Consider the following 25,336-nt stretch of genomic DNA (forward strand, 5'->3'; position numbering starts at 1 on the left):
TTTAATGGAGTTTTGTTTATTCATTGCAAAATACATGAAAAATACATTGAAAAGTCACAATTTTCAATGGCTCTGTGGCAACTTTTCCCCACATTTTTTGGTAATTTTGATGCTCCTTTTCAGGATCTTTCTTATAGGATCTTTGTATTCTCTTTGTGCCAGTTTCTTCTTTATCACTACTCACTCCGGAATCAATTATATTTTTCTGGCCAGTCTTTGTAGAAAGCCCCTGACATGGTGGGTTCAAGGTAGTTTTCCTGTTCTCTCAATCAAAAAGCTTACTTTCTGTGGCAGATTGTCATATGAATGATGGTCTGACACCTCCCCACACACATGCCCTTATGAAATCCTGTTATGCCCAGAATTCGCGATCCCCAAAGATCACCAGGGAGCTGAGTCCGATGCAAAAGCAAAGAGCCTTTATTTGAGCTAGCTCGAGCTCAATCCCCTACCTGCACCGAGGCAGCGGTAAGATGCCAGATGCCAGAGAGAGCCAGCGAGTTTCAAAAGCACAAAGGTTTTATAGGGGTCTAGGGGCAGTTGGTGAGTAATGGCTGTGGCCTCAGCCGATTGCCTGGGGAAGGGTCGTGGCCTTGGCCGATTGGCTGGGGAAGGGTCGGGGTCCCCTTAGGCAGGTCGTGGGGTGTGTTTTGATCGGGAAGTTTGAATGGGTAAGTGGGAGGTTACTCAAGGGGAGGAGGCGTGGTCTGAGGTTTCTGCGATTTTCCCAGAAAGGGGGCATGTCTGGCACATAGTCACTCAAGGTGGAGGACACAGAACAAGATGGAGTCGGCCGGCGTAGGTCCGCTCTTTCAATCCCCCTTACGTTGACTCTAGACTTAGCTAGATGCCTTACTTTAGCCAATGGGACATTAGCAAACATGACACAGGCAGAAACTTAAAAGGAGTGTGAATATTAGAATGTGCCCTCTCTCTTACTGCTGAGAACTATTCCAACTCCACATGAAAAAGCCTGAGCTAGCCCCCTGGAAAGATGCCCCAGGTGCCCAGTCTATCCCGTCTGAGGCCCAAATATGTGAGTGAGACCTGTTGAGTGAGACAGAAATAAAGCAGAAATAAGCCAATCCAGTTCAACCCATCCCCATTTGTCACTTTACTCAATTGTAGGCAAATAATTGGTAACTCTTAAACCATTGTTTTGGGTGATTTGTCATGTAACAATAGATTACAGATTCACTTTTATTGCTTACTCAAAAGCAGTCTGCTTCCAGTAATTATGGCTTTTCTGTAGATTCACCCGTTCTAAGTCTCTGAAGTAAATTTGGTTCAGGAGACTGCCAACAGCTCTGTGCTCCCCAGTCCTTACAGGCAACGAATAGGTCTTCTGTATCTCACAGTGATTACATCATCCTCAAGGATTATAGTTTTGCTGCCCCTGAGACTTGATGCTGGTGAGTTCCCTGGAATCTCTAGCAGGGAGGTGCCTTTGTGCTTCTTCTCCCCATCTCTTTGTGCCTCTTCTGCCTTACCTGTTCTGCTCTTGCTTTCTTGTTTAAGAGACGTGGCTGTTTTTGCATTTTATGGTGAGCCCGTTACTTTCAGGAAACGTGTTTTTGCTGGTACTTTCTGATGTCCTTACTTTTGGTTCCCTTTACTCTCCCTAGGCCTTTTCCATATTACTTCTGCTCAAATGTAGCTACTTTTAGCACCCTCTACAAGGACTTTGGACTTTGTGAGTAAAATCTGTATAGGGCTGCTGAAAATGGCATTTAACAATTTTTCCATTCTCTTTGTTAGTTTATACATGATTTCTAGGGAGAAGTGGGAAGGATGTTTAAATTGATGACATCATCTTCATATGGGAGTCCATTTAATTCTTATTTGCAATGAGGACCCTTTGGACATGTTTTTCTGAAGATGAGGTAACAACATTGGGTGCTTTAGTAATCATTAATACCTTTCAAAGTTCTAATATTCGCAGGGGGAGCATGTCACTCAAACTGGTTCCTTTTTTTCCCAGATTGAATCACAATTTAGTTTCCCATCCCACACTCTATTCGGGCAATGGTCTCTTTCTATTTAATAAGTCTGACTAATTAATCCTCACTGTAGTTCAGGAAAAAGAGATTATATTGTCATCGTTTTAGAGACAAAGACTGTGACAAGAACCATGACTGCATTGCAAGATTTATTGGCTTCCCTCCAGATGCTCATTGCCTCACTATTATTAATTTTGGCTTTGGGCTTAATTTCAAGCTAACAGATGAGTGGATGGTATAGAACATAAACCAACAGGTCCAAGAAGGCAGCATTTCAGCTGTGAGCACTGGGTGTTCTACACTCCAAGGGCTAGTATTTGAAAATGTTTCCTCCAAAAACCACCCAGGGATAACAGTGCAGGGCAGGAGTCCATTAAGTTCCTATATTGACAAGCTCTCAGGTATGACTTTCCTTGTGTAGGTATGTGAAGCTGGTTGGGTTAATGTATGAATAACAGAAGGTTACTGTTACTTCTTTGGCAAACTCCTATTTGCCTTTTATTATACAGTTCAGAAGGGCTCAAATTCCCTGACCCATTTCCCCTCCAACTAGAGAAAATTCCTTCCACTGGTGTAATTGGTGTGTGCTCCCATGTGTAGTACTTGTATTGTCCGTTTTGGGCTTTCGTAGTAGCTTCTCCCACTAGGCGGTGAGCACCCTGGGTGCAGGGACTGTGGCCCTGATCATGTCTGTACTCCAGCATCTGGCACAGTGTATTGTGCTTAGTGCAAAATGGGTGTGCCACAATGTTCTTTGGAATAAATTGTGAAATAGGCCAATTTTATCCATTAAAGTCTTTTCTGGTTTCTGGCTAGTTATAATAGTTCAATGTGCAAAGTTACCATATCCCTGTCTGCCTTCTCTTTCCCTCACCAGCTTTCTTCTCTCTTTCTCCGACTGAAAGAGCTGGACAACTGGAGAAAAGCAAATCTATGTTTTCTCACACCTGGCTCTCCCTACCCCCTGTCCCCCCCTCCCCCCCCCCCCAACCCAACTCGCAGGCCTCCACCCATCTGCACTCTTTCAAGTTGGGGAAGTCAGGCTTCCAAGTGGGGGCCTGCTGATTAGCCATTACAAATGGCCAAGTTGTGGGACCCACTCCCAGGGGTCTTTGCAGAGCACCTCCTTGGAGGTGAGCTGACCCACTGGTTCAGTGGCACTGGGCTTATCCACTCTGGAGCTCCTTTGTGCAACAGGAGAGCAGCGGGTTCTCACCTTCACACCGGCTCCTTCCGCGTAATTCGTCCCTGGCTTCCCCCGGCCCCTCCAGCTGAGTGCTCTTCTCCCCATCCCCTTTTGTGCAACCCGTGGCTGCGGAGCTTCTAGTACTGTATTCATGGCAGATGAAGAGCGAATGACTGACACGTTCCAGGGACGGCGAATCGCAGCGAGCGCGGGCGGCAGGGGGAGGGTGTGTAGTGGCAGACGGCCGCTGGGATTATGAATGGGGGCGGGGGGGGTGGCTAGTGTGGGGTTCAAACCAGGATTTTCGGCATCCGGCTTTGGTTAGGCACGCAGGGCTGTGCGTAATCCTTCAGCTCTGGTGGAAAGAGAGATGCCCGTGAGCTCCTGGCTGGGAGTGAGGGTTATTTTGCAAAACTCCCTTAGTATCGTGCGGCAGAGTACTGCGGGAGGTCGGCGAGGTAGGTGGAGGAGGAAAAGAAGCGGGTAGGGAATCAGGGAGAGGCCAGCCCTCTGGGGACAGTGTGCCTTGCACCTTGGAATTGACAGGTGGTGGCCGCAGCAGTTACAACCTACTACATAGCATCTAGTCCGTGCAGTAAGATCACATTGTTATTCCCCGCACCGGGCGGAAGAGCGCAGCGCGGCAGAACAAGTGCCACCGGCGAGCTGTCTCCCGGTGGGGGGTAGTGGGGGTACAGAGAGGGGGTTTGGGGGGGCCAGCGGAGGAGACCGGAGCTCGGGCGCGTCGCGGCAGTCTGCACCGCCCCGGCCGGGGTCTTCATGCCCGGCGGCTCCGCGCGCGCGTTCCGCAGCCGTCCTCGGCTGGTGCGCCCCTTTCCAGGGCTCCCGGACTCGCCACGGCAGCTGCGGGCTCCACACCGCCGGCCGGGTTGCACGCGAGCCGCGCGCGAGCGTCTCCCGCCGCCTCTCGTGCCCCGGGGAGCGCACTGCACGCAAGAGCCGAGCCGGGCGGAGCCGCGGCGGTGCACCAGCGGCGCCTCAGCCAGCAGGAGGGCGGCTTCCGAGAGGGCAGCCTGAGGTAAGGGCTGCCCAGGAGGCTGCGGGTTTATTTTCCTCCTTCTCTTACTTCCTCACACAGAGGAGCCGAAATGGAGAGTGTGGGGTGCTGTGGGTTGATGGGGGGCGAGGGAGTATGGGGCCGCACCAGGGTGGTCGCCTTGACGGCGTCTTTGGTGCCCCTAGTAGGAAATCCGCCAACCGGCCCTTCTTCTTCGCTCCCTCCTTCTCTGCCTCTGCCTCCGCCCTTGAACCTCTTGGCAAACCCTTAGGCAGGAGAGGCGGCTAAGGGAGGAAGGAGAAAGGCAGAAGGATTTGCCCGGGAGTGGGTGGATTGGCGCGCGATGCCCAGTGATTGCGGGCGGCGGGCGCGGGAGGGAGACCGAAGTACCCAAGAGTTTGCTGGGTTGCGGCCCCAGAATGGTCCTGTGCGTCCTGGTGGCTGGGGAGCCAGGTGGGGCGCGCCTAAGGCACAGCATAACGAAGGCCCTGTCAGCAACTTTTGGGAAGCCCCATCTCTTGTCTGGGGAGGGGTGCTGGGATGTGTTCAGGGCCTGGCCCTTTCTGAGCTACAAGTGTGTGTGTGTGTGTGTGTGTGTGTGTGTGTGTGTGTGTGTGTAGGGTTCTCCTCCCCTTCCTTCCTGCCATCCCTCCTCTTCCATGTTCCTCTTTTGCTTCCTTCCTTCCCCTTTTCACAAACCACCCCCGCTTCCATGTGCCATACTTCAAACAAAATACAAACCCACTGTAGCCAACAGCTTTGAAGCAAGTATAAAGAAGAGAGCACAGAGGAATAGCTCTTAATTACATTGTGGTTCATTTTCAAGATGAAAATATTTGTATATAAATAACATATAATGTATGCTATATAGTATAATATACATATATGTGATATACACACGTCTGGGGTAATTTTTAAGAAATACTTTGAGACTTTCACCTAAAATTACATTACATTTCCATTATGTTTACATCACATGTATTTGGTGCTATTAAACAGAAATGGTAAATCTATGCATTCTGTGTCTTAGATCTGTATGAGCTATAACTGTTCTTTGAATCACATCCATCTTTTAAATTCAGATATTTCCAGCTACTTGAAAACCCTGGGCTACACTGCAAGAGTAAAAGGCACATTAAATTAAAAGAAAAAGTACTGATTTTTTTTTTTAGTAGATCATCCACTTAGCCCTCTTTCCTTTCACTAAAAGCGGGTAGTTATGCCAATAATTTTTATAAAAACAAAAACAACTGGGGGACTTCAAAGTGTTTTTACCTAGACCTGAGGTATAGGGAGAGGTCTGGAATATATCTGGCCATGAATTGACAAGAAGGTAGATAGGGCAAATGATTTCACTTCAGGTAAAAGAAAATTCAGCCACACTTCCCTCTGAGGGTACCTCATCTATCCTCTGATATCCCAACTGAGAAACCCCCTTAATGTCAACATGTGCCTTTGGCGTCACAGTGGTCTGATCAAGTCTTCAAATCAATATTGTAGGACTTGGCTAATGACGTACTTGCTGGCTGTTCCTGTTCTTTTTCTTTTTAAACAACAGAATGTCAATTACAAAAAAAAAATAAGTAAAATTGTTAAAGATTGGAATTGTTGAGATGGCACGATTGACACATTGAGGCTATCTATATATGTATCATCTCTCTATATTCCTTATCGCAATTGTGAACTAAGCAATTTTGCGTTTTGTCTTCTTTTAGTTTTTTTTCTCAGCTGATCTGCTTTAATATCTGATTTGACAAAGATGAATTATCTTAAATTTCTCTAGAGGGTACCCACCTGGGCCTGCTAATTTCTTTTGAATAGAGTTGGTTTTGGTTTGAAGAGTAAGAAATCAATCATATATGGTTTTCTGATCTTGGAGTCCTTTGACTGTCTAGGGATAGGTATTTAATCATAGTGGTAGGCACAAGTAAGGATGCATGTTTCATAAAAATATTAGACACAGAATGATATTTTCATTTTGGTTGATAAGCTGAAGATTTAAAATTATGAAGGGATAAAGAGTCCCGTGTCGCTCTTAATATCTTATGTGGCTCACTTTGGTTAGGGAGCAAGAGGCACAGGATGCAGTGTTGAGTTAGACAGATCTAGGGGTTAGTAATTTGGGCTTATCTTTCGTTACTATTATGACATAAAAATCTGAGGAACAGAGTTTGTAGAAGGGGTGAAGATGTTGATGACGTGACAAATGGGTTCCTTTGAGCACTGGTTGTTGCAGTCACCTTATGGTAATATGGCAGATAATATGATGTGTCAAATCTTCCTTCAGTGAATAGCTTGTTGCCCCAGCTTCTGAGACTCCTGTCAGTAGATGGCCTTCAAGGGCCCTTGAAGGAGATAGCCTGTGGTGTAGAAAGTGTCTTTGTCCTGTCTCCCTCCCCTTTCCAGGGCAGCTCACACCCAGTGGCTGATCCATGTGGGAGAAGGCCTGGCCATCTCAGCCCTACTCCAGATAACTCTGAACATTCCAGCTCTGGAACTCCCTACGGGACTTGCCTTGCAGGTTGACATTTCCCATTTCTGCTTCCTTCCCCATTCTCCGTTGTGGATAGCAAGGCAGTCCTTAATAAGATTTCATGCTCAACTGTATCGCTGAGTGGGCTTCCTTGGGGAAGCCAACCTGTAATAACGTCTGTGTGCACATTCATTTTGCCAGTTTTAATCTTTTCTCTTTTAAAAGGTACTGCCACTTCTCATTATAGCACATTTCTCTGACCCTGTCACCCTTCTGTTCCTCCTTGTTTTATCATTCTTTCCTTTTATTGGATTTACAGTTTCTTTATTCTCTTTTCCATCTATTGATTTCAACATTATATATCTCATTTCTATTCCTTTAGTAGGTATGTTTTGTTTTTAACATTCAGATTTTGTGTTAGCAGATGAAATTAATTAAAATCTCTACTCTTTTCATGAGTAATAAAAGGGCCTTACAATGTTATAATTCTGATCATGCCCTGTATTTCATAATATTTTGTAGCACATATTTCTTTTTTTTTTTTTTAATTTTTTTTTTCAACGTTTATTTATTTTTGGGACAGAGAGAGACAGAGCATGAACGGGGGAGGGGCAGAGAGAGAGGGAGACACAGAATCGGAAACAGGCTCCAGGCTCTGAGCCATCAGCCCAGAGCCCGACGCGGGGCTCGAACTCACAGACCGCGAGATCGTGACCTGGCTGAAGTTGGACGCTTAACCGACTGCGCCACCCAGGCGCCCCTGTAGCACATATTTCCACCACATTTTTTTCACATGCACTGTGTCATTTTATGTAGTTAGTTCTTCTTTTGTGGGATTGTTTTCATAGTCCATGTTTATTTGAATTTACCCACATTTTCTGTGCTTACTGTTGTTCCTTGCATCCCTTCTTTCTGGATTCAAAGTCCTCTTACGGAAGTAGTTCTTTGGCAAGTATCTGCAAGTGATAAATATTGCTTCCTGTATTTTGTTTGTTTGAAACTGTATTTTATCCTAACACTTGAATAATAGATTATCTGGGAGCAGAATTCTAAGTTGACAATTCTTTTTCTTACCACTTTGAAGATACCGTCTTCCAGCCTCTGTTGTTAATGATGAGAGATTGTTTCTTGGTTGCTTTTAAGATTCCTTTTTGTCTTTGGTGTTCTGCAGTTTCATCATGATGTGCCCAGGTGTGGGTTTGTTTTACTTTTTCTCCTTGGGTTTTCTTATTATTTAATCAGACAATTCTTATATTTCTCAGATTATTATAAATTTGTGGCATATCTCATCATGTATCTTGCCTCTATTCTCTCTATTCTTTCCTCTGGAATTCTTATTACACATATCTTGGACCTTCTTGGTTTATTCCTCATGTCTATTACCTTGGTATTTTTTTTTCCACTTAGGAACTATTTTTAAGAGGCATTTGGGGAATCGTTCAGGACTGTTTTCCAGCCAACCAATTCTTCACTAGTGCCTTATCTTTTAAGTTGTAACTCCATTGAGCTATGATTTATTGTTTCTTTTCTAGAAGTGCTAATTGATGCTTTTTTATATCCACCTGATTTTTCCCCTAGGGTTTCTATCATTTTATTATGAATTTTGTCCTTATTTTATATGTTTAATAGTCATAGCTGTACTATTTTGTAGTCTCAAATTGTTCTCTTGAAATTCTTCTGCTGGTTCTTCCAAAACTATATATCTACTATAAATAGATCTTTTCCTTGTATGGTTTGTTATTGGGATTATGAGTTCATTTTCAGCCAGGTTTTTACTTTTGGTTGTTTCCATAGTAGTTTTATTTTTCCCAGTTTTTGAATGTTTTCATGTAGAATGATATTGTGTTTGTTTCTAGAGAATAGCCCCGGGGTTTTCCTGGTCTAGGGTCAGGTTTTAATTTTTTTAACTTTTTTATGAAAATTTTTTTAGTGTTTATTTTTGAGAGAGAGGGGGAGTGCGCCTGTGTGTGAATGGAGGAGGGGCAGAGAGAGAGGGGGACAGAGGATCCTAAGTGGACTCTACACTGACAGCAGAGGGGCTGATGAGGGGCTCCAACTCATAAACTGTGGGATCATGACCTGAGCGAAAATCAAAGTTGGATGCTTAACTGACTGAGCCACTCACCCATCCCTAGGGTTAACTTTAAAAAAAAATTATTGAAGTATAATTGACATATAACATTATATTTTCAGGTGTACAACATAATGATTCGATATTTGTATGTATTGCAAAATGATTATCATGTTAAGTCTAGTTAACATCCATAGCATCAGCTTTTATGTTAATTTCCTGGCTTGAGATTCCTGTACCATGCAGGTAATGTAAATTCAAACTGTGTATGTGTGGGTTTAGGGATTTAATCCAAAAATACTTTTTTCCCTTCTATCCAGAGTCCCAGAAAGAGACAGATTTTCTTCGTACTTCCCAGGCCAGGCTTCTAGTCCTCAAACTAAGGACTCAATGTCTTTAGAGTTCTTTATGCAAAGGTCTTGCTCCAGTTACTTTCCTCTCATGGGCCCCAAACCAAGTTACCTGTCCTTAGACACATATGAACTCTCTAGCCTCTTGGCATTAATGCCTATGTCTAAGTTCTGTATCAGTTTGGATTGCTGTAGTGCCACCTTACTATTCTGCTATTTGTTTCTGTTCTGATATCTAAAGAATACCTTTTTTTTTTTGTCTCTTCAAATCTAACTATTTAACCTATTTAAGTTATCCTGGTCTTTTAAAAAACCTAAGTATCTATGTTTGTAGCAGAAAGGAATTTGGTCTCCATTAACGCAACCAGCCATGCTAGTGGAATAAGACATCTGTTTGTGACTGTATCCACTTTGAGAATTGACTCTTCAACTCTTTTCTTTTTTCCCCACGATCTATTGACACTATTTTTAAAAACTTAATTATACTAGTCCCTTCCTTCCTTCCTTCCTTCCTTCCTTCCTTCCAACATTAACATTTGTGTTGAGCCCAAGGAAGATGTCTTTTTTTAATGCTTCTTTATTCAGTTTGAAAGAGACAGGGGGAGGGGCCTAGGGAGAGGGAGAGAGAATCCCAAGCAGGCTCCGCACTGTCAGTGCAGAGCCTAATACAGGACTTAATCCATGAATGTTGACATCATGACTTGAGCCAACATCAAGAGTAGGACACTTAGCTGACTGAGCCAGCCAGACGCCCCCCTGTCCAAAAAAGATGTCTTGCAGATTGTCCCACAGCCTGGATTTGCCTACCAGTTTACACACTTGATTAGATTCAGGTTAAAGGTTTTTGTTAAGAATATTCCTACTTGGATGCTGTGTTCTTCCTGTTGCATCACCCGTTTGTCCCATTACTAAGATTACTTGAAAGGAGATATCTACTAGATTTCTCCTGTTTTGTTTTTCTTACTTTGAGACTACATGAAAAACCTGCTTCTCTGCAACTTCCACCCTGTTTTTAAAATTTAATTTTAAATTTGGAGGTAGTTATAGATTTACATGTAGTTGTAGGAAATAATATAGGGAGATCCTGTGTGTCCTTCACTAGGTTTTTCCCAGTAGTAGCATTTTGAAAAACTATGATATAATAACACAACCAAGAAATTGGCATTCATGGAATCTACAGATCTTACTCAGATTTCACCAGTGTTATACTTGTGTGTGTGTGTGTGTGTGTGTGTGTGTGTTTAGTTCTATGCAGTTTTATCATGTGTGGAGGTTCATGAATCCACCACCACAGTCAAGACAGAACATTCTCATCACCACCAAATCTTTTATGCTGCCCTTTTTAGAACTATGCCTGTAGGGCACCTGGGTGGCTCAGTTGGTTAAGTGTCGATCTCTTGATTTTGGCTCAAGTCATGATCCCAGGGTTCGTGAGTTTGAGCTCTGCCCTGGGCTTTGTGCTGACAGTGCAGAGCCTGCTTGGGATTCTCTCTTTCCCCTCTCTCTCTGCCTTGACCTTGCTTGTATTCCCTCACAAAATAAATAAATAAACTTAAAAAAACTTAAAAAAAAAGAATTACACCTGCCTCCCTCTCACTCCCTGGCCCCATTTCTAACCCCTATCAACCACCAATCTGTTCTCCATCTATATAATTTTATCATTTCAAAAATGGTACATAAATGGAATCATAGATAATATGGCCTTAAAGATTGTTTCTTTTCTCACTACAATTCCCCAGAGATTCATCTGAGTTGTTGTGTTATGAATAATTCATTTCTTTTTATTGCTGAGCAATATTCTATGGTATGGATATACCACAGCTGTTTATCCGTTCATCCATGGAAGGACATTTGCACTGTTTGCAGTTTGGGGCTATTATGACTAAAGCCGCTATGAATGTTTGTGTATGGGTTCTGTGTGAATGTAAGTTTTCATTTCTCTGGGATAAATGCCCAAGGGTGTGAATGTTGAGCCTTATGATAATTGCATGTTCATTTTGATAAGAAATTGCCAAACTATTTTCCAGAGTGGATGTACTGTTTTACCTTCCTACCAGCAATGTATGAGTGATCCAGTTTTCAGCATTGTGTTAGAGTTTGTATGCCATTTTATTATGTTTTTTATTTGTTTCTTCTGCTTCTTATTCCTTTATTTCTCTTTTCTTGCCTTCCTGTGGTTACTTGAACTTTTTATAGGAATCTAATTTATTTATAATGTTTTTGAATATATCTCTGTATAGTTTTCCCACTGGTGGCATTGGCTATTCCTATATATATATTTATGTCTCTTTACTCACTCTTCTTTTTAAATGCTGTTGTTTTGAATATAAGGTAGTGTTATATGTTTTGTTTCAATCATTGAATATGGAATAATTTAGACAACTCATACTAGGGAAGAATTTGTGGTTGACAGTTCTTTTCTTTCAGCCCTTGAAAAATGTTCCCCTCCTTTAGGCCTCTCTGGTTTCTGATAAGAAAATCATTGTCATTTGGATTGATGCCCCACTAAAGGCAATAAGCTATTTTTCTCTGGCTGGTTTTATGATTTTTTCTTTATGTTTAGTTTTTAGAAGTTTAGTTGTAATGTGTCTTGGCATGGATTTCTTTGGGTTTGTTCTGTTCAGGATTTGATCAGCCTCTTAAATTGATCTGCTTTTGTCTTTCACCAAATTTGGGAAGTTTTCTAGCACCCCCCCACCCCCAATATTCTTTCAGTCCCAATGTCTTTCTCATTTCCTTCTCATCCTCTAGGAATGCTGTAGCTTTTCTTATTGTCCCATAGGGCTCTGAGACCCTGTTCATCTATCTTTCTCCTCCTCCTCCTCTTCCTTCTTCTCCTCCTTCTCCACCTTCTCCTTCTTCTCCCTTTCCTCCCTCTCCTCCCCCTCTTCTCTCCCTCCCTTTCCTCCCCCTCCTCCCTCTTCTCCCCCTCCCCCCCCTTCCCCTTTCCCCTTTCGCTTCTCTTTTTCCTTTCCCTCTGTTCTTCAGATTGGATAAATTCTATTGAGCTGTTCTCAAGTTCACTGATTCTATCCTCTGTCACCTCTACTATTGAGCCAGTGAATGTCTTATTTTGGTTATTGTATTTTTGTTCTATAATTGCCAGTTCTTTTAAGAACTCATGACACTTTTGCTGAAATTTTCCGTTTTCTTTTTCATTTATTTCCAGAGGATCTGAATTTACGTCTTGGAGTATTTTTATAATTGATAGTTTAAAATTCTTACCAGATACTTAAAACAGCTGATTTACTTTAGTGTTAGTGTCAGTTGATTGACTTTTCTCATTCAAGTTATGATTATATCCTGGACATTTTGGCTACCATATTAGGAAGCTTGGGTCTTATTTAAATTTTACATTTTAATAGTCACCCTGTTTAGATTTAGCACACAGGTCCTGGATTACTTTTGTGGGCTGTGGTTTCAATGACCATTTGCTTTCTAGGGGCTTTGTTGGCTGTTTTAGTCTGTTTGATTTGTCAGGTGCTTCTGGGCTCCTACTGAATCCTGCTAATACCACCGGAGGGTGGTGGAAGGAACCTCCCAGGCCAGGCCTGCTGGTGGTGCCTCTAGGTAAAGGAAGGGATTTTTCGGCCTGCAGGGATAAAAAACACACTTGTGTCTGGAGCTTGTTGCCGCGGGATTCCCCCTGCCAGTGCTGTGAGGCCATCTGGTGCTGTTGGCTGGACCCCAGTTACATACAAGGGAGGAAAGAGCCCACCTATATCATCCACTGCCAGGTTGGGGTTGGGAGACTTCGGGCCCGAGTAACCTGCTGTGGGGTCGTGAGTCCTAAGGCATCCTACTGCTCTGCTGTTCCGTGACTCAGGGGTCACTAATCAGCCCACCTCCTCTTTTCACTGTTTTGAGTCCTTCTTTGATTGCTTTTTGTGTTATTTTTCAGTGTTTATAGTTGTGCTAAGGGGGAAGAGGCCAGGAGAAGTAGGTACCTGCCATCTTGTGTGGATCAGGCGTATATGCCTTTTAAAAATACCGGGCTGACTCATCAGCCGTGTTATCTGCTAATATAGTTGAAAATACTCATTTGACTGTGTTTTCCTGTAATATGTATTTGTGAGGGAGACATAGTCTAAGCCTCCCCTTAAATTTTCTTAAATTAAAGTCACATTAGGTTAATTAATGTTACTGTAATAGGATAATTAAATGTTAACTCAATGCTGTTAGTGGGATCTAAGACAAAAATCTATATATGTGATATTTTCTGTATTGAACATTTTTCTCCAAGTTGTTTTATCGCATTTGAAAAAAAATTAGCACCTTTTATCTCTTGCCATCTCTGAGAAATACTAAAAAGATCCTTTATCAGGTGGATGCTTTAAACCGTAGAGAAAATAAATGACATTATTTGCACAAGCAACTTGGTGATATTTAGAGTGGATTAAGGACAAGATACCAGGATTCTGTCTTTGGCTGTCCTGCTTTATGCCACAGTGCTGACTCATAGAATACTGTCATTTTCAGAACTGAAAGTGAACTTAGAGATAACCTATTCCAACCATATTGTTTTATATTTAAGAAAACCAATACCTTTAAAAGCCATAAGGGAACCTGTGTTCCTTCAATTCCATAATGGCGGGGCTTATTTATTCTGAATTCTTAGCCTTTCCTAATTTTGTTTTCTTTAAGAAATTTGAATCACTTTCTTTTTAGAAGACTTAAGAGGAAAATTAAAATTATATATTGAAACATGATTTCTCATTCTTTTTTCTAATAAGGAGAAAGATGTCTCAAATAAGTTGTGATGGCATGATGATACTCTCTTTAAAAAATAGGCATGTTTGAAAATGTGATGAACATATGGACCAACTATCCAGAAAAATGAACACAAACTCAAAAATTTGCATGCAGTATTGAAGGTTTGTGAACTCCTATGGAAGACACTAGATACCATGTTTTTTGTCTTGTTTGTACCATGTGATATCTGTGGATGGTCTTTGCTGGGGAAAATGACATAGGGATAATGCTTTATTTTATAGTCAGACTCACCCTTAAAAGCTTGTGTATCCTAGCAATTGTCCTAGGCACAGTGCTGAGGAATTTGTTTTCCTGCAGGTTCTAGAGAGCCAGTAGGTGAGAAGGATATAACAGGACCAGCAGGTGTTAAAACAGACAGTGGGAAATACCAACAGTCAACCCAGCCCACAATACTTGCCTTCTCCTCCCTGCTACATGTACATACACTTACCTCAAGGTTTCTGGGAGAGATCTGTCCTCTGCTCCTGTCTGCTGTCACCCTCTTACTGTATGGACAAACATTGCCCTTTGGAGATATTTCTCCTTTTCTCTACTAAGTCTGCTCTAGTGGTCATGTATACTAAATTTCACCCACATCAAATCTTAGGGATTGAAAGAAGAAAGCTTATAGTGCCATTTGATGTATTTACGGGGGACTTTTTGGGGGTGAGAAGAAAACCACATCCATGTTTTTCTTACAGAATGGATCAAAATAATTTAAGAGCATAGAATGAGAAATGTCTCTGCATTCAGTGAGCGAGTAAGGCCAGCATTTGTTAAATTGTTAAGCTGAAATTATTTTTAAGGAAACTGTTTATGTGTATACTTAAAAGAAGCTCCTATATACTTCTCTGTGACTAGTGCAACTACCTAGATAAGAAATAAGATTCTGAAATGATTTGAAGTGTCATGCTGTATAACTAGAGTGAAAAATTTCAGTGCATAAAAATGGGGAGATTGTACAAAAAGAAATAATACGACAGTTTTTATTTTTTTGTGCTTTTATATATTTTAAAAATTTGAAAGGAATTTTGTTTTCAGGGTTGCTCTTTAGTAATTGAATAATTGAAGACTGAGAACCCCAAGTCCTAAGTTCCGTTTCTGCTGTGCCACTAAGTGGGTAGATGACACCCCCTGTGTGAGCCTTATGGTATAAAATAAGCCATCGAATAATCTCTAAGAGTCTTTGTAGCATTATGATTTAGTGAAACTTTAGTAGTTATTATTTGACACATTAGGGGAATTTTTTGATAGGCCTATGTAATTAAGTATTAGTCATAAGAAAGCTTTCCAGGGAACTAATTTTTAAGTTTGAAATTATTATAATACCTTGATATGATCAGAAATTTGTATTAGGGAGGTCATGGTTGGGTTAGGGCTACCTAACTATATGGGTACACTGCAGTGCAATTTGGGGGAATAAACACTTTAATGCTGATAGTAACAATGGCAGTAGTGATGATGCCAGTGTGGATGACGTTAGATTTAGTTGGTCTAGAGGTGCAGTGATACTGTGGTTTGCTCCTTCAGCATCACTTACCCCTTTTCTCTTTTCTCTTCCTATGCTATACAAGTTGGAAGGCAAATCATTCAACTTGTCAGCCTCCCTTGAAGCTAGGAGTGGCCCATATTACAAAGATTAGATGGAGATTTCTGGGGAATGCTTCCCTTCTTGGGAAAGCTGCTCAAGGGGAAGGTCTTGCCCTTGACCCTTATCCCTTCTTTCTAGGAAGAGCATGGATGCTCTGAGGTGAGCACCCTCTTACAAACATGAGGAATAAAACCAGACACTTAGGATGATGAAGCAGAAAAATAGATGTAGCTTGGATCCTTGGTGATATGTTAGAGTAGATCTATCAGGTCCGCACTGCCTACCTCCAGCCTTATTATTCCATGAGAAAAAATAAAACCTTCGTGTCTTCTAATATTTATTAGGTTTTCTGTTACTCTAAGCCAAACACATTCCCAACTGAATATGTAATTATTATGACTTTGCATTTTGCATTTTTTGAAGGATAAAATTAGTGTTTATAGCTCTTTGTAATTACTAATGTCAGACTGCAACATTTAAGCTAGTTTGTACAAATATTCTCATTCCGAGGAAGCTTGGGTGTGAAAATTTTTGATAATTCGTAAAATTTTATTTTATTGTTCATAGCACGAAGAATAGCATAGGACTCTCTTGTATGCTTAGAGAATATTTCAAATTTTATTCAATGGGTGAAGTTTATATCAGAAAAACTATTTCTGTGAGTCACACCTCCCACTTTGCTGTAATCTTTGGTAAGATGGGGATACAGCTGAAGAATACCAATGAGTCTTGAAAAAATGTTTTCCTCATTTGGTTTATAGACGAAAATGTATAGCAGAGTGGGTTGCCTGCTTTACTGTTTAGTCTAAGGTTGTTTCTAGCAGATTCCTTCTGACCTCACACTTTCACATGACTGAAAAATACCTTAAAAGAAGGACTTTAAAGATTAAACAAGAATGGCCATTTGCAGTATGTGGAAGTAGAAAATGGAGGATTTTTTTTTTTTTGGTCTGACATAGCATTTGCACACTGTCCGTTTGGATTTACCTGCTTTGAGTGCAGAGAATTAATTTTTGTATATAAGCCATATAATGAGATAAAAAGGAGGATCCAGTTAGAATATATTTGTGTTGTTTTTTCAGTTAGAATTGCATTCATTTGAGAGCAACTGAAAATTTGACATGTAATACTACAAGTAAGGAGTTTTTGTTGTTGTTGTTTGCTTTGTGTAGATTTTTTTTTGTTTTTTTTTGTTTTTTGTTTTTTGTTTGTTTTACATGAAATAAGATATCTGGAAGGAGACAGTCTAAGACTGGGGCAACTGCACAAGAGGGTTATTAAGGGTTTCGGCTCCGTTTTGCTTTTGGCTCTACTATCAATAGTGTATAGCTTTCCTTTTCTTGGTGGAAAGCCAGTTAACATCCAGGAACAGCATCTGGATCGTAGGCAGGAAGAAGGGGCTAGAAAAAAGGCAAGGCATACACCAGCTATCAGTCCTTTTTTATAAGGAAAGTGATAGCTCCCAGGAAGATGCATCTGGTAGACTTCTACTAATATCTTTTTGGCCAGAACTGTGTCAATGCCGCCCCCCTCACCCCGCCAACTATAGGGAAGTCTAAGAAATAGAGGTGGGCTTTTTTCATAAAAAAAGAAAAAATACAAAAAATAAAAACAAAAATAAACAAAAAAAGAAGGTAATGTACAAGTTTCTGTATGTATAAAGCCATGCTCTATTTTGGGAGATCACAATTTGCTTCATGACTCAAGGTGTGGAAATGGTTGTGTATGGATTGATTTAGAAAATGGTTACCAGTACTGATTAAAAAAAGGAGAAAAATACAACTAAAAGGAAGAAACACAATTTCAAAGGTTTTTCGGTGATGAAAATCCACATTTGTATTTCAAAATAATGTAGTTTTAAAAATGATGTGAATTCCTCCTTTTCCTCTGGCTTAGTGAATATCATTTACTCAGTATAAAAATCTTTATATGTTCCATATGTTAAGAATAAATGTACGTTAAATCTTGCTGAAAAGAAATAAGAGAAACTTGGTACCTCTCTCCAAACATCAGGATTCTATTATAGTAAGGAAGACGGGGAGAATGGATGTTGGGTAGGCAACCAACATTGTCATTACATGAAGAATATTTCTCAGCTTTAAAAGTTCTGTTTGTAGTATTATATCATAATAAGTACAATCATATAATAATATCATAATAAGTACAATCTGGAAATCTATTGAATTGTAACAGTTTAAAAACAGTTATTAATTATTATTTGCCTCACATATCTAGGAGGTAGAGTCATTTTTTTTTTTTCAATTTTTTTTTTCAACGTTTATTTATTTTTGGGACAGAGAGAGACAGAGCATGAATGGGGGAGGGGCAGAGAGAGAGGGAGACACAGAATCGGAAACAGGCTCCAGGCTCTGAGCCATCAGCCCAGAGCCTGACGCGGGGCTCGAACCCACAGACCGCGAGATCGTGACCTGGCTGAAGTCGGACGCTTAACCGACTGCGCCACCCAGGCGCCCCGGAGGTACAGTCATTTAAAGTTTTGTATCAGTTGCCACTTTGTGTCAAGATAGCTGACTGACATGTAAAACTCAAAGTATATCTTTTCTTTTTTAAAGTTTATTTATTTTTGAGAGAGAGAAAGACAAAGCATGAGTGGGGGAGGGGCAGAGAAAGAGGGAGACATAGGATCTGAGGTAGGCTCCAGGCTGAGCTGTCAGCACAAAGCCCAATGTGGAGATCACAAACCGGGAGATCATGACCTGAGCTGAAGTTGGACGCTTAACCGACTGAGCCACCCAGGTATCCTAAATTCAAAGTATATCTTAATGGTCATTGGTATTAAGCTAACCATGGGCAAAAAGTTTTAATTTTTTTCTATAATGAATAATGACATCTATAAGTGTGAAATTCTAAGAAATTAGTGACAATATTATATACTACTGCAGTCATTCATGAAATACTACGGTTTATTTTTTGTTTAAATTTGCATTTATATATTTTGGGGTTTTTTTGTCCTAAAAATTTTAATGACATAAATGAATAATACCAAGAGCAGATATTTATTTTAAAAAGGACAAAATTGGCCGAATTCCAGAAATTCTGCTTTGTTGTTCTTATTCGGATGTTGACAGAAATATCCTGTAATTGAAGGTTTATTCTCTAGTTGGTGTAGGCACTCTACTTAGAAGCTGTTTATCCACATCAAGAAGGATAATGGATCTTTTCTGTTAAATTTTTTCCATTAAAATAAGGCGAGGCAACTGTTCTCACCACATTTCAGAGGGATAGTACAAAGATAAATGAAATAATGGATGTGAAGTGCATTTTTTTTTTTTTTTGCTCTGAAAGAAGGTGTTATATAAATTCTATAAATAGGATTGTTAACGTGTAAATAAGATGATGGGTGAGCATTTCCAAAAGTGAGTATCATAACTAGGCATTTTTAGTATGATCCTCAATGTCAGTTTTTTCCAAAGGAGAGAAATACAGCAACACATTCTTACGTTCTTGCATTAAAATATCAAAGGTAAACTTCAACGTTTTTATTTTATTTTATTTTATTTTATTTTTTATTTTTGGGACAGAGAGAGACAGAGCATGAACGGGGGAGGGGCAGAGAGAGAGGGAGACACAGAATCGGAAGCAGGCTCCAGGCTCTGAGCCATCAGCCCAGAGCCTGACGCGGGGCTCGAACTCACGGACCGCGAGATCGTGACCTGGCTGAAGTCGGACGCTTAACCGACTGTGCCACCCAGGCGCCCCAAAGGTAAACTTCAATGTGAGGAGAGAATGTATAGAGTTTCAAAGAGAGGTGATTTATTGAGTAATGCAATACAGTCATAGATTTTACATGAATACAAAAAGTCCTTTGGGTCTCTTAAGTGTTAGGGAAATGAGAAAGCTCTGATTAAAACGTGAGCTCTGATTAAAACCTAGAATTGAGCTTCCAATGGCTGTATCTTGAAAATAATGAGGTTCTGCTTGACTCATATAAATCTTCCAAAAAGAATTTTGTGATGTCTTCAGTAAAGGTTTTTTGTTATCCCTTTGGCCACAGGTTTTTATTCCTTTAAAGATAATATGAGACAGAAATTTGTTCCTTATTTTCTAACTTCACTGCCATGCTTTCTATGTGCTAGTCACCGTAAAAGCGAATCGCATTATATGGTGATAAGAACCCTTAACTTTGAGCCAGGGGGCAAGGTTCGTGTCTCAGGTTTGCCACTAATTTATCTGTATAACTGGGAGAGTTATTCAGTTGCTTTGTGCAAAACAACATCCTTGGAGCTATTTCTTTCTCCTCCTCAGGCATTCTAGACTTAGGGTGCTTAAGTTGGCCAGTTGAGGTTAGGGGGAAAAGTCACATCTCTGTGGAAAGAGTCCTGCCTTTCCTTCACATCAGTCCTATGGTGATGGGTGTTCAGCCATGAATCTGGCATATGAAAGCTGGTCTGGAAGTGGGTACAAAGAGGGAAGCTTTGTTTCTTTTTGCACCTTATTCTCTTGGGTGATTTGTTGAAAATAAGGCTTAGGTGTGAGCTCACTGGTGGTTTATGCTGAGACAGTAGCTAAAATGGAACTGAGTTGACCAGTTAGGGAAAGCATACCATACTTTGTAAATCTGATTATCAGATTTCTCTCCCTTGAAGTCTTTTGAAAGTCTTAGTGTCTTAGCTGTCTTCTGAAAACAAAGAGGAAGGTCAAATTTCAGCGTGAACTGTAGGTGGGAAGAGTTCCCTCTAGCCCAAACCTGTGCTGTAGTAATAATGAGAACAATTACTGGAGAGTAGGAAATTCCTTAGAGGTATGATGCAGATCATGGTGGGGACTGAGGAGATGTGGCTTCCAAGTACTGCTAGAGGTCCAGCTGCCATTTTTGAGATGGAGGCTCTTCCTCACTGTGCACCTTAAAAGCTTGGGGTTTACTTTTGTTGAAGAAGATGGCAGGTTCCTAGAAGACTTACAGTTTCCTTATCTGGAAAGCGAGGAGATCAGACTAAGTCATAGCTTCACAGCCATTTTTATTTTCTCCCCTCTGACTCCTTTGTTTTGAAATATTTTGTCTACTGAACTATTTCTATAATGATGTCTTTTTAAAGTAACCAGAAACATATAAGACAGCCAATTAGAGCTTCCAACTAAATGTGAGATAACAAGTGTTAACCATTCTGAGAAGTTACAATTTAGCCCAAAGCAAACAAATTTGATATTTTTGTCCATTCAAGAATGCAACACATGTTGACAAATTTATCAGACTGCAAATTTACAGTTTGATATGTCATTTAAAAGCAGTGGTCGTCTGTTGTGCCCTTCCTCATCTCTGGTTCCTAATTTCTAGAGGCATTACTTTGAAATAGTTCACTGTTTCTTCATGTTTGCCTCCATCTTGTGAAAACAAGATGCCTATGCTGCTATTTCTTGCTTTTTAGTTTGGTTCTTTGCATAATTGTGTCCTGCTATGCATTTTGACAGACACACGCACATGTGCGCACGTGCACACACACACACACGCATACACACTCACCTACTTTGCTTCCTCAGTTTATTTTCAAATTGCTGAGACAGTAACTATCACTCACAGCTGAATCCTTTGGCATTCTATGATTATATTTCCTTATGAATGTTTTTATTTTCTTCCTGTTTCATAACTGTTTCAATTATTTTATTTTTCAGAGTTTTTAAAGTGTCTGTCACTATTTCACCCTCAAACACTGCATCTAAATTGTAAATATTTTCTAAATATATTTAATCAGACAGCCTATACATCTCATCCTTTTACTAGCCGCATGCAGCCTCAAGCTGTGCATACATTTGCTCACTGTTGTTATTTTGGAATCTTCCTTTCCCATTTAAATTAGGGTCACTGTAGGCTGAGGTAACAAGTGGCCCCCAAGTCTATAACCTTTCAAACACAACAGAAGTATATGTCTCCTTCGTGTCAGATTACTGAGCTGTTCTGGGTGAGCTGGGGTGGGTGTTGGTGGGAGTTTTGACCTGCTGTTTTGGGTGAGTGGGTTAGGATGCTGCTCTGCTTCCTGAAGTCACTCATAGACCCTGGTTAGACGCAGTACTGTTTTCAGTACATGAGTTCCAAAGTTATCATGGTCCACTACATTCAGTCAGAGCACAGAGGGAATGCTGGGCACGGCTTACATCCCTCCCACTTACATATCTTAGTTGAGAACTCAGTCTTGTGGCCAAACCTAGTGGCAGGAGAAGCTGCAATCAGGTTTTTCCTGTGTGTCCAGAGAAGTGGGCTTTGGTGGGCAGTTAATCGTATCTGCGGTGCCATCATTCTGCAGATTTTTTTTTTTTTTACCTCTTTCCTATGTTGGATCCCTTGTTTGCTGATTTCTATAGCTCTTGCTCTTTCTTGATTTAGTCTTTTGTTTTGATGGGTGGAGCACGTCCTCCAATATCTTCCTAAGGTAGAGTGTGTTGAAGGTAAAAACTTTGAGATGTTTTATATCTGAGAAAGTTTTTATTCTGTTTTACACCTGGTAGATAGTTTTTCTGGATGTAGAATTCTTGTTGGTAGTCATTAGCCTTCAGCATTTTAAAATTTTTTTTTTTTTCAACGTTTATTTCTTTTTAGGACAGAGAGAGACAGAGCATGAACGGGGGAGGGGCAGAGAGAGAGGGAGACACAGAATCGGAAACAGGCTCCAGGCTCTGAGCCATCAGCCCAGAGCCTGACGCGGGGCTCGAACTCACGGACCGCGAGATCGTGACCTGGCTGAAGTCGGACGCTTAACCGACTGCGCCACCCAGGCGCCCCTAGCCTTCAGCATTTTAATGGCATGTTTCGTTGTTTTGCTATAGTTTTAGCCATTGAGAAGTCTGCTGCTATTCTGATCTTTATCCTTCAAATGTGATTTTTTTTCTAATTTGAAGGTTTTAGCATCATCTTATTATCCTGGGAACTTTAAAATTTCAAGATGATGTGCCATGGTGTACGTTATATCTAATTAATTGTGTGTGGGAAAGCAATGGATTTTTCTTTCTGGGCACTTTCTAGAAATTATTCTTGTATTATTAATTTTATCCATTTTTTAAAAAAAATTTCATGTTTATTTATTTTTGAGAGAGACAGAGAGAAAGTGAGCTGGGGAGGGGCAGAGAGAGAGAGGGAGACACAGAATCCGAAGCAGTCTCCTGACTCTGAGCTGTAAGCACAGAGCCTGACATGGGGCATTCTGTGAATGCATAAAAAAGAATACCTACTGGGCGCCTGGGTGGCTCAGGCAGTTAAGTGTCTGACTTCAGCTCAGATCATGATTTTTGCAGTTCACGAGTTCGAGCCCTGTGTGTAGCTCTGTGCTGACAGCTCAGAGCCTGGAGCCTGCTTCCGATTCTGTGTCTCCCTCTCTCTTTGCCCCTCCCACATTCACGCTCTGTCTCTGTCTCTCAAAAATCAATAAACATTTAAAAAAAAGTAAGAAAAGAATATGCACTAAAATAAATTGGGTAAGTTATTCAGAAAACTTACTCATCTCTTCTGAATCCCTTTTGAACTCCAAGTCATTACCGTCTGTATTCATCCACTTTGTGTGCCAGCAATAGTGCCGACCCTGAAAAGATGCTTAGCAATCATGTAGAGTGAGCCTGCTTTGTGATTCCTGCTAGAGGAAGGTTAACATTGCTGGATTCTCCATTGTTCTTATCGCTTCCTCACAAGCATATGATTTCTAGATGTTACAACAGTGTTCCATTATTGTTTCTTGGGTTTTCTTCCAACCAAACCAGTACTCATTCTGCAAGTTTTCATGAATGTTCAGGTCACGACAGCGACTGCCTCACTGAGAACAAGGCTAGGATATTATCAGTTGTAAGATGTATCTGACTTCAGAGCTATAAGAGTGTGGAAATGTGCATGGTATTTAGGTATGGAACCATCTGAAACAATCCTGTAAAAATTTCTTATCTTTTTAAATCCAGTTTTCACATCTTACATATTGTTATACAATTTATTTTAGTACAGATAGAGAGATATAGTCTGGCTCTTCTCCTGTGTGCCTAATTGTAAAGTAAGGAAGGACTGGAATTTTCTCAACAGGAAATGGTAAGAATCCCTGGAGATCTTTTACCTCTAACAGTAGCACATGTGCCAGAAGACTCACCTGAACTGGGTGGTGATCAAAACATAAGAAGTACCACGTTTATGCTCAGGCACCCTTTTGCAGGTGCATCAGGGAACCATGCGTAAAAGCAGTGGGAAATATTTTTCCATCGGTCCCTCTGTATAGATTCACATTCATATTGTAAGTGCTATTCTATAACTGAATATATTTGGCCAAAATTGAGTAAGACTATAGATTTCTAGTATCTTTATGAATGGCTGCATTCATAATAAATAACACTGTACTATATTTAATCCTTTCTCCAATGTTGAACATTAAATTGCTTCCATTTTGATTCTTGCATTTAAACAATGCTTTAATAAACATCTAAATATAAATGTCTGTAATTTGTTGAGTTAGGGAATATACACATTTTAAAGGCTTTATGCCATCAAATTGCCTTTCAGAAAGGTTATACCCCAATTTACACTTCCACAACTATGCATCAGAGTGATCATTTCCTCACATCCCTCTGATTCTGGGTTTTGTTGGTCTTTTGTGAATGTGAGGAGGGGAAAATGATTTCTTTGTTGTTTTTGATTCGTTTTCTTTGATTACTAGGGAGTCTGAAGAACATTTTAATGTGGTGTGGTTTCCTGTGAGACCAAAGTACTTGCTGCCCAAGTAGGGTGAGTGTGAGAAGGGCAGCTGGGGCAGTTTTTTGATTGATGTCAGTAGAAGGTTTCTGGCAGGGAATGAGTAGTTACTGCTCTGGATTCTCAGAAGGTCTAGATAACTCTTGTCTTCAACTCTTTTGACCTTCACAGAGATCCTTTTCATTGCCTTCCCTAAGTGTCTGGATGCCTTCCAGGTAGTACAGTTTTGGTACTTTGATCATAGTGTCTGTGCGCATCCAGCCCTCCAGACTGTATGATCCTCATCTGGGATCCCAAGTCCTGGGTGGCCTTGGGCCAATAAATAGGGCAGGTGTAAGTGGAGGCTTTGAGTCTGTGGAGGGCAAAGAGAGGGTTCATCAAGGAGGTGGAAGAACACAAACATTTGAAGGCAAACAGAATAAGGTAAAGTGAGGCAATGGTTGAATTCTGGACAATTGTCTACATAGTAGAGGAGGGGAGGACATGTTTGCAAAGTGGGCTGAGGACACGCTGTGAACTTTGAGTGTGTCTGGAATGCGAGTTTAAGGAGGATATCCTTTATCTTAAGGGCAGTGGAGGACCTCTTGACATTTTTGGAGTACCGGTATGGGGAGACCTGACCAATGTCATATTTTAGGAAAGGGAATAGCATTGAATGACATTGGAAATGTATGCAAGCAATATAAAAGTTTGTATTTCTGGTGTGTATAACGTGTCCTGTAGTTGATATTAGCGAGGACCTTTTTAGTTGTGGCTGATTTGTATTTAAAGGGACACAGAACCAGGTGAATGCTTCCAGTATTCTGTTGTTACTCGCTTTTTCCTGGAAAGGGAAGGAGGAAGTAGCTCAATTCCGGACAGGTCAGGCCATTGGAAAGTGTATGGGTTATAACAGAAAGTAAAATTGTTTTCGAACATGTTGTGTGGTATGTGGGTAGATATTTGGCATATAAAAATGGAAAATGAATTCAGAAACTGCATCAAAGACACTCTGTAGACTTGCCATAAGATAATCAACTTTGCCAAATGGCAGCAAATGTGTAATTTCAAATGGAAAATGCACTCATTAAGCCCTTTAGACTAGCTAAGTTGTATGTGTTATATTTTTATTTAATTTCTACATGGACATGTCTTTCATGCTTGAAATATTGGAGTAAATGATACCTAAACACTGCCTTCATTTGATTGTGAAATAATCTTAAGCACATAGTACAAGATATT

At 40.7% G+C, this 25,336-nt stretch overlaps 1 protein-coding gene across 2 annotated transcripts in view; it reads left to right on the forward strand.

The window, feature by feature from the left end:
* Nucleotides 1-3,510: 3,510 nt before the first annotated feature.
* The window catches only part of PDE4B (phosphodiesterase 4B), a 540,618-nt gene continuing 518,792 nt past the window's right edge, over nucleotides 3,511-25,336 (forward strand). Inside the window, exon 1 of one of the 2 annotated variants that reach the window (XM_045477724.1) lies at nucleotides 3,511-3,644. The gene's annotated coding sequence lies outside the window, so the exon portion shown is untranslated. Of the gene's footprint in view, nucleotides 3,645-4,127; nucleotides 4,226-25,336 lie in introns of those variants that run through there. The other variant, XM_045477723.1, reaches the window with a different exon arrangement.

The sequence above is a fragment of the Leopardus geoffroyi genome, chromosome C1 (assembly GCF_018350155.1).
Source record: "Leopardus geoffroyi isolate Oge1 chromosome C1, O.geoffroyi_Oge1_pat1.0, whole genome shotgun sequence".
NCBI lineage: Eukaryota > Metazoa > Chordata > Mammalia > Carnivora > Felidae > Leopardus > Leopardus geoffroyi.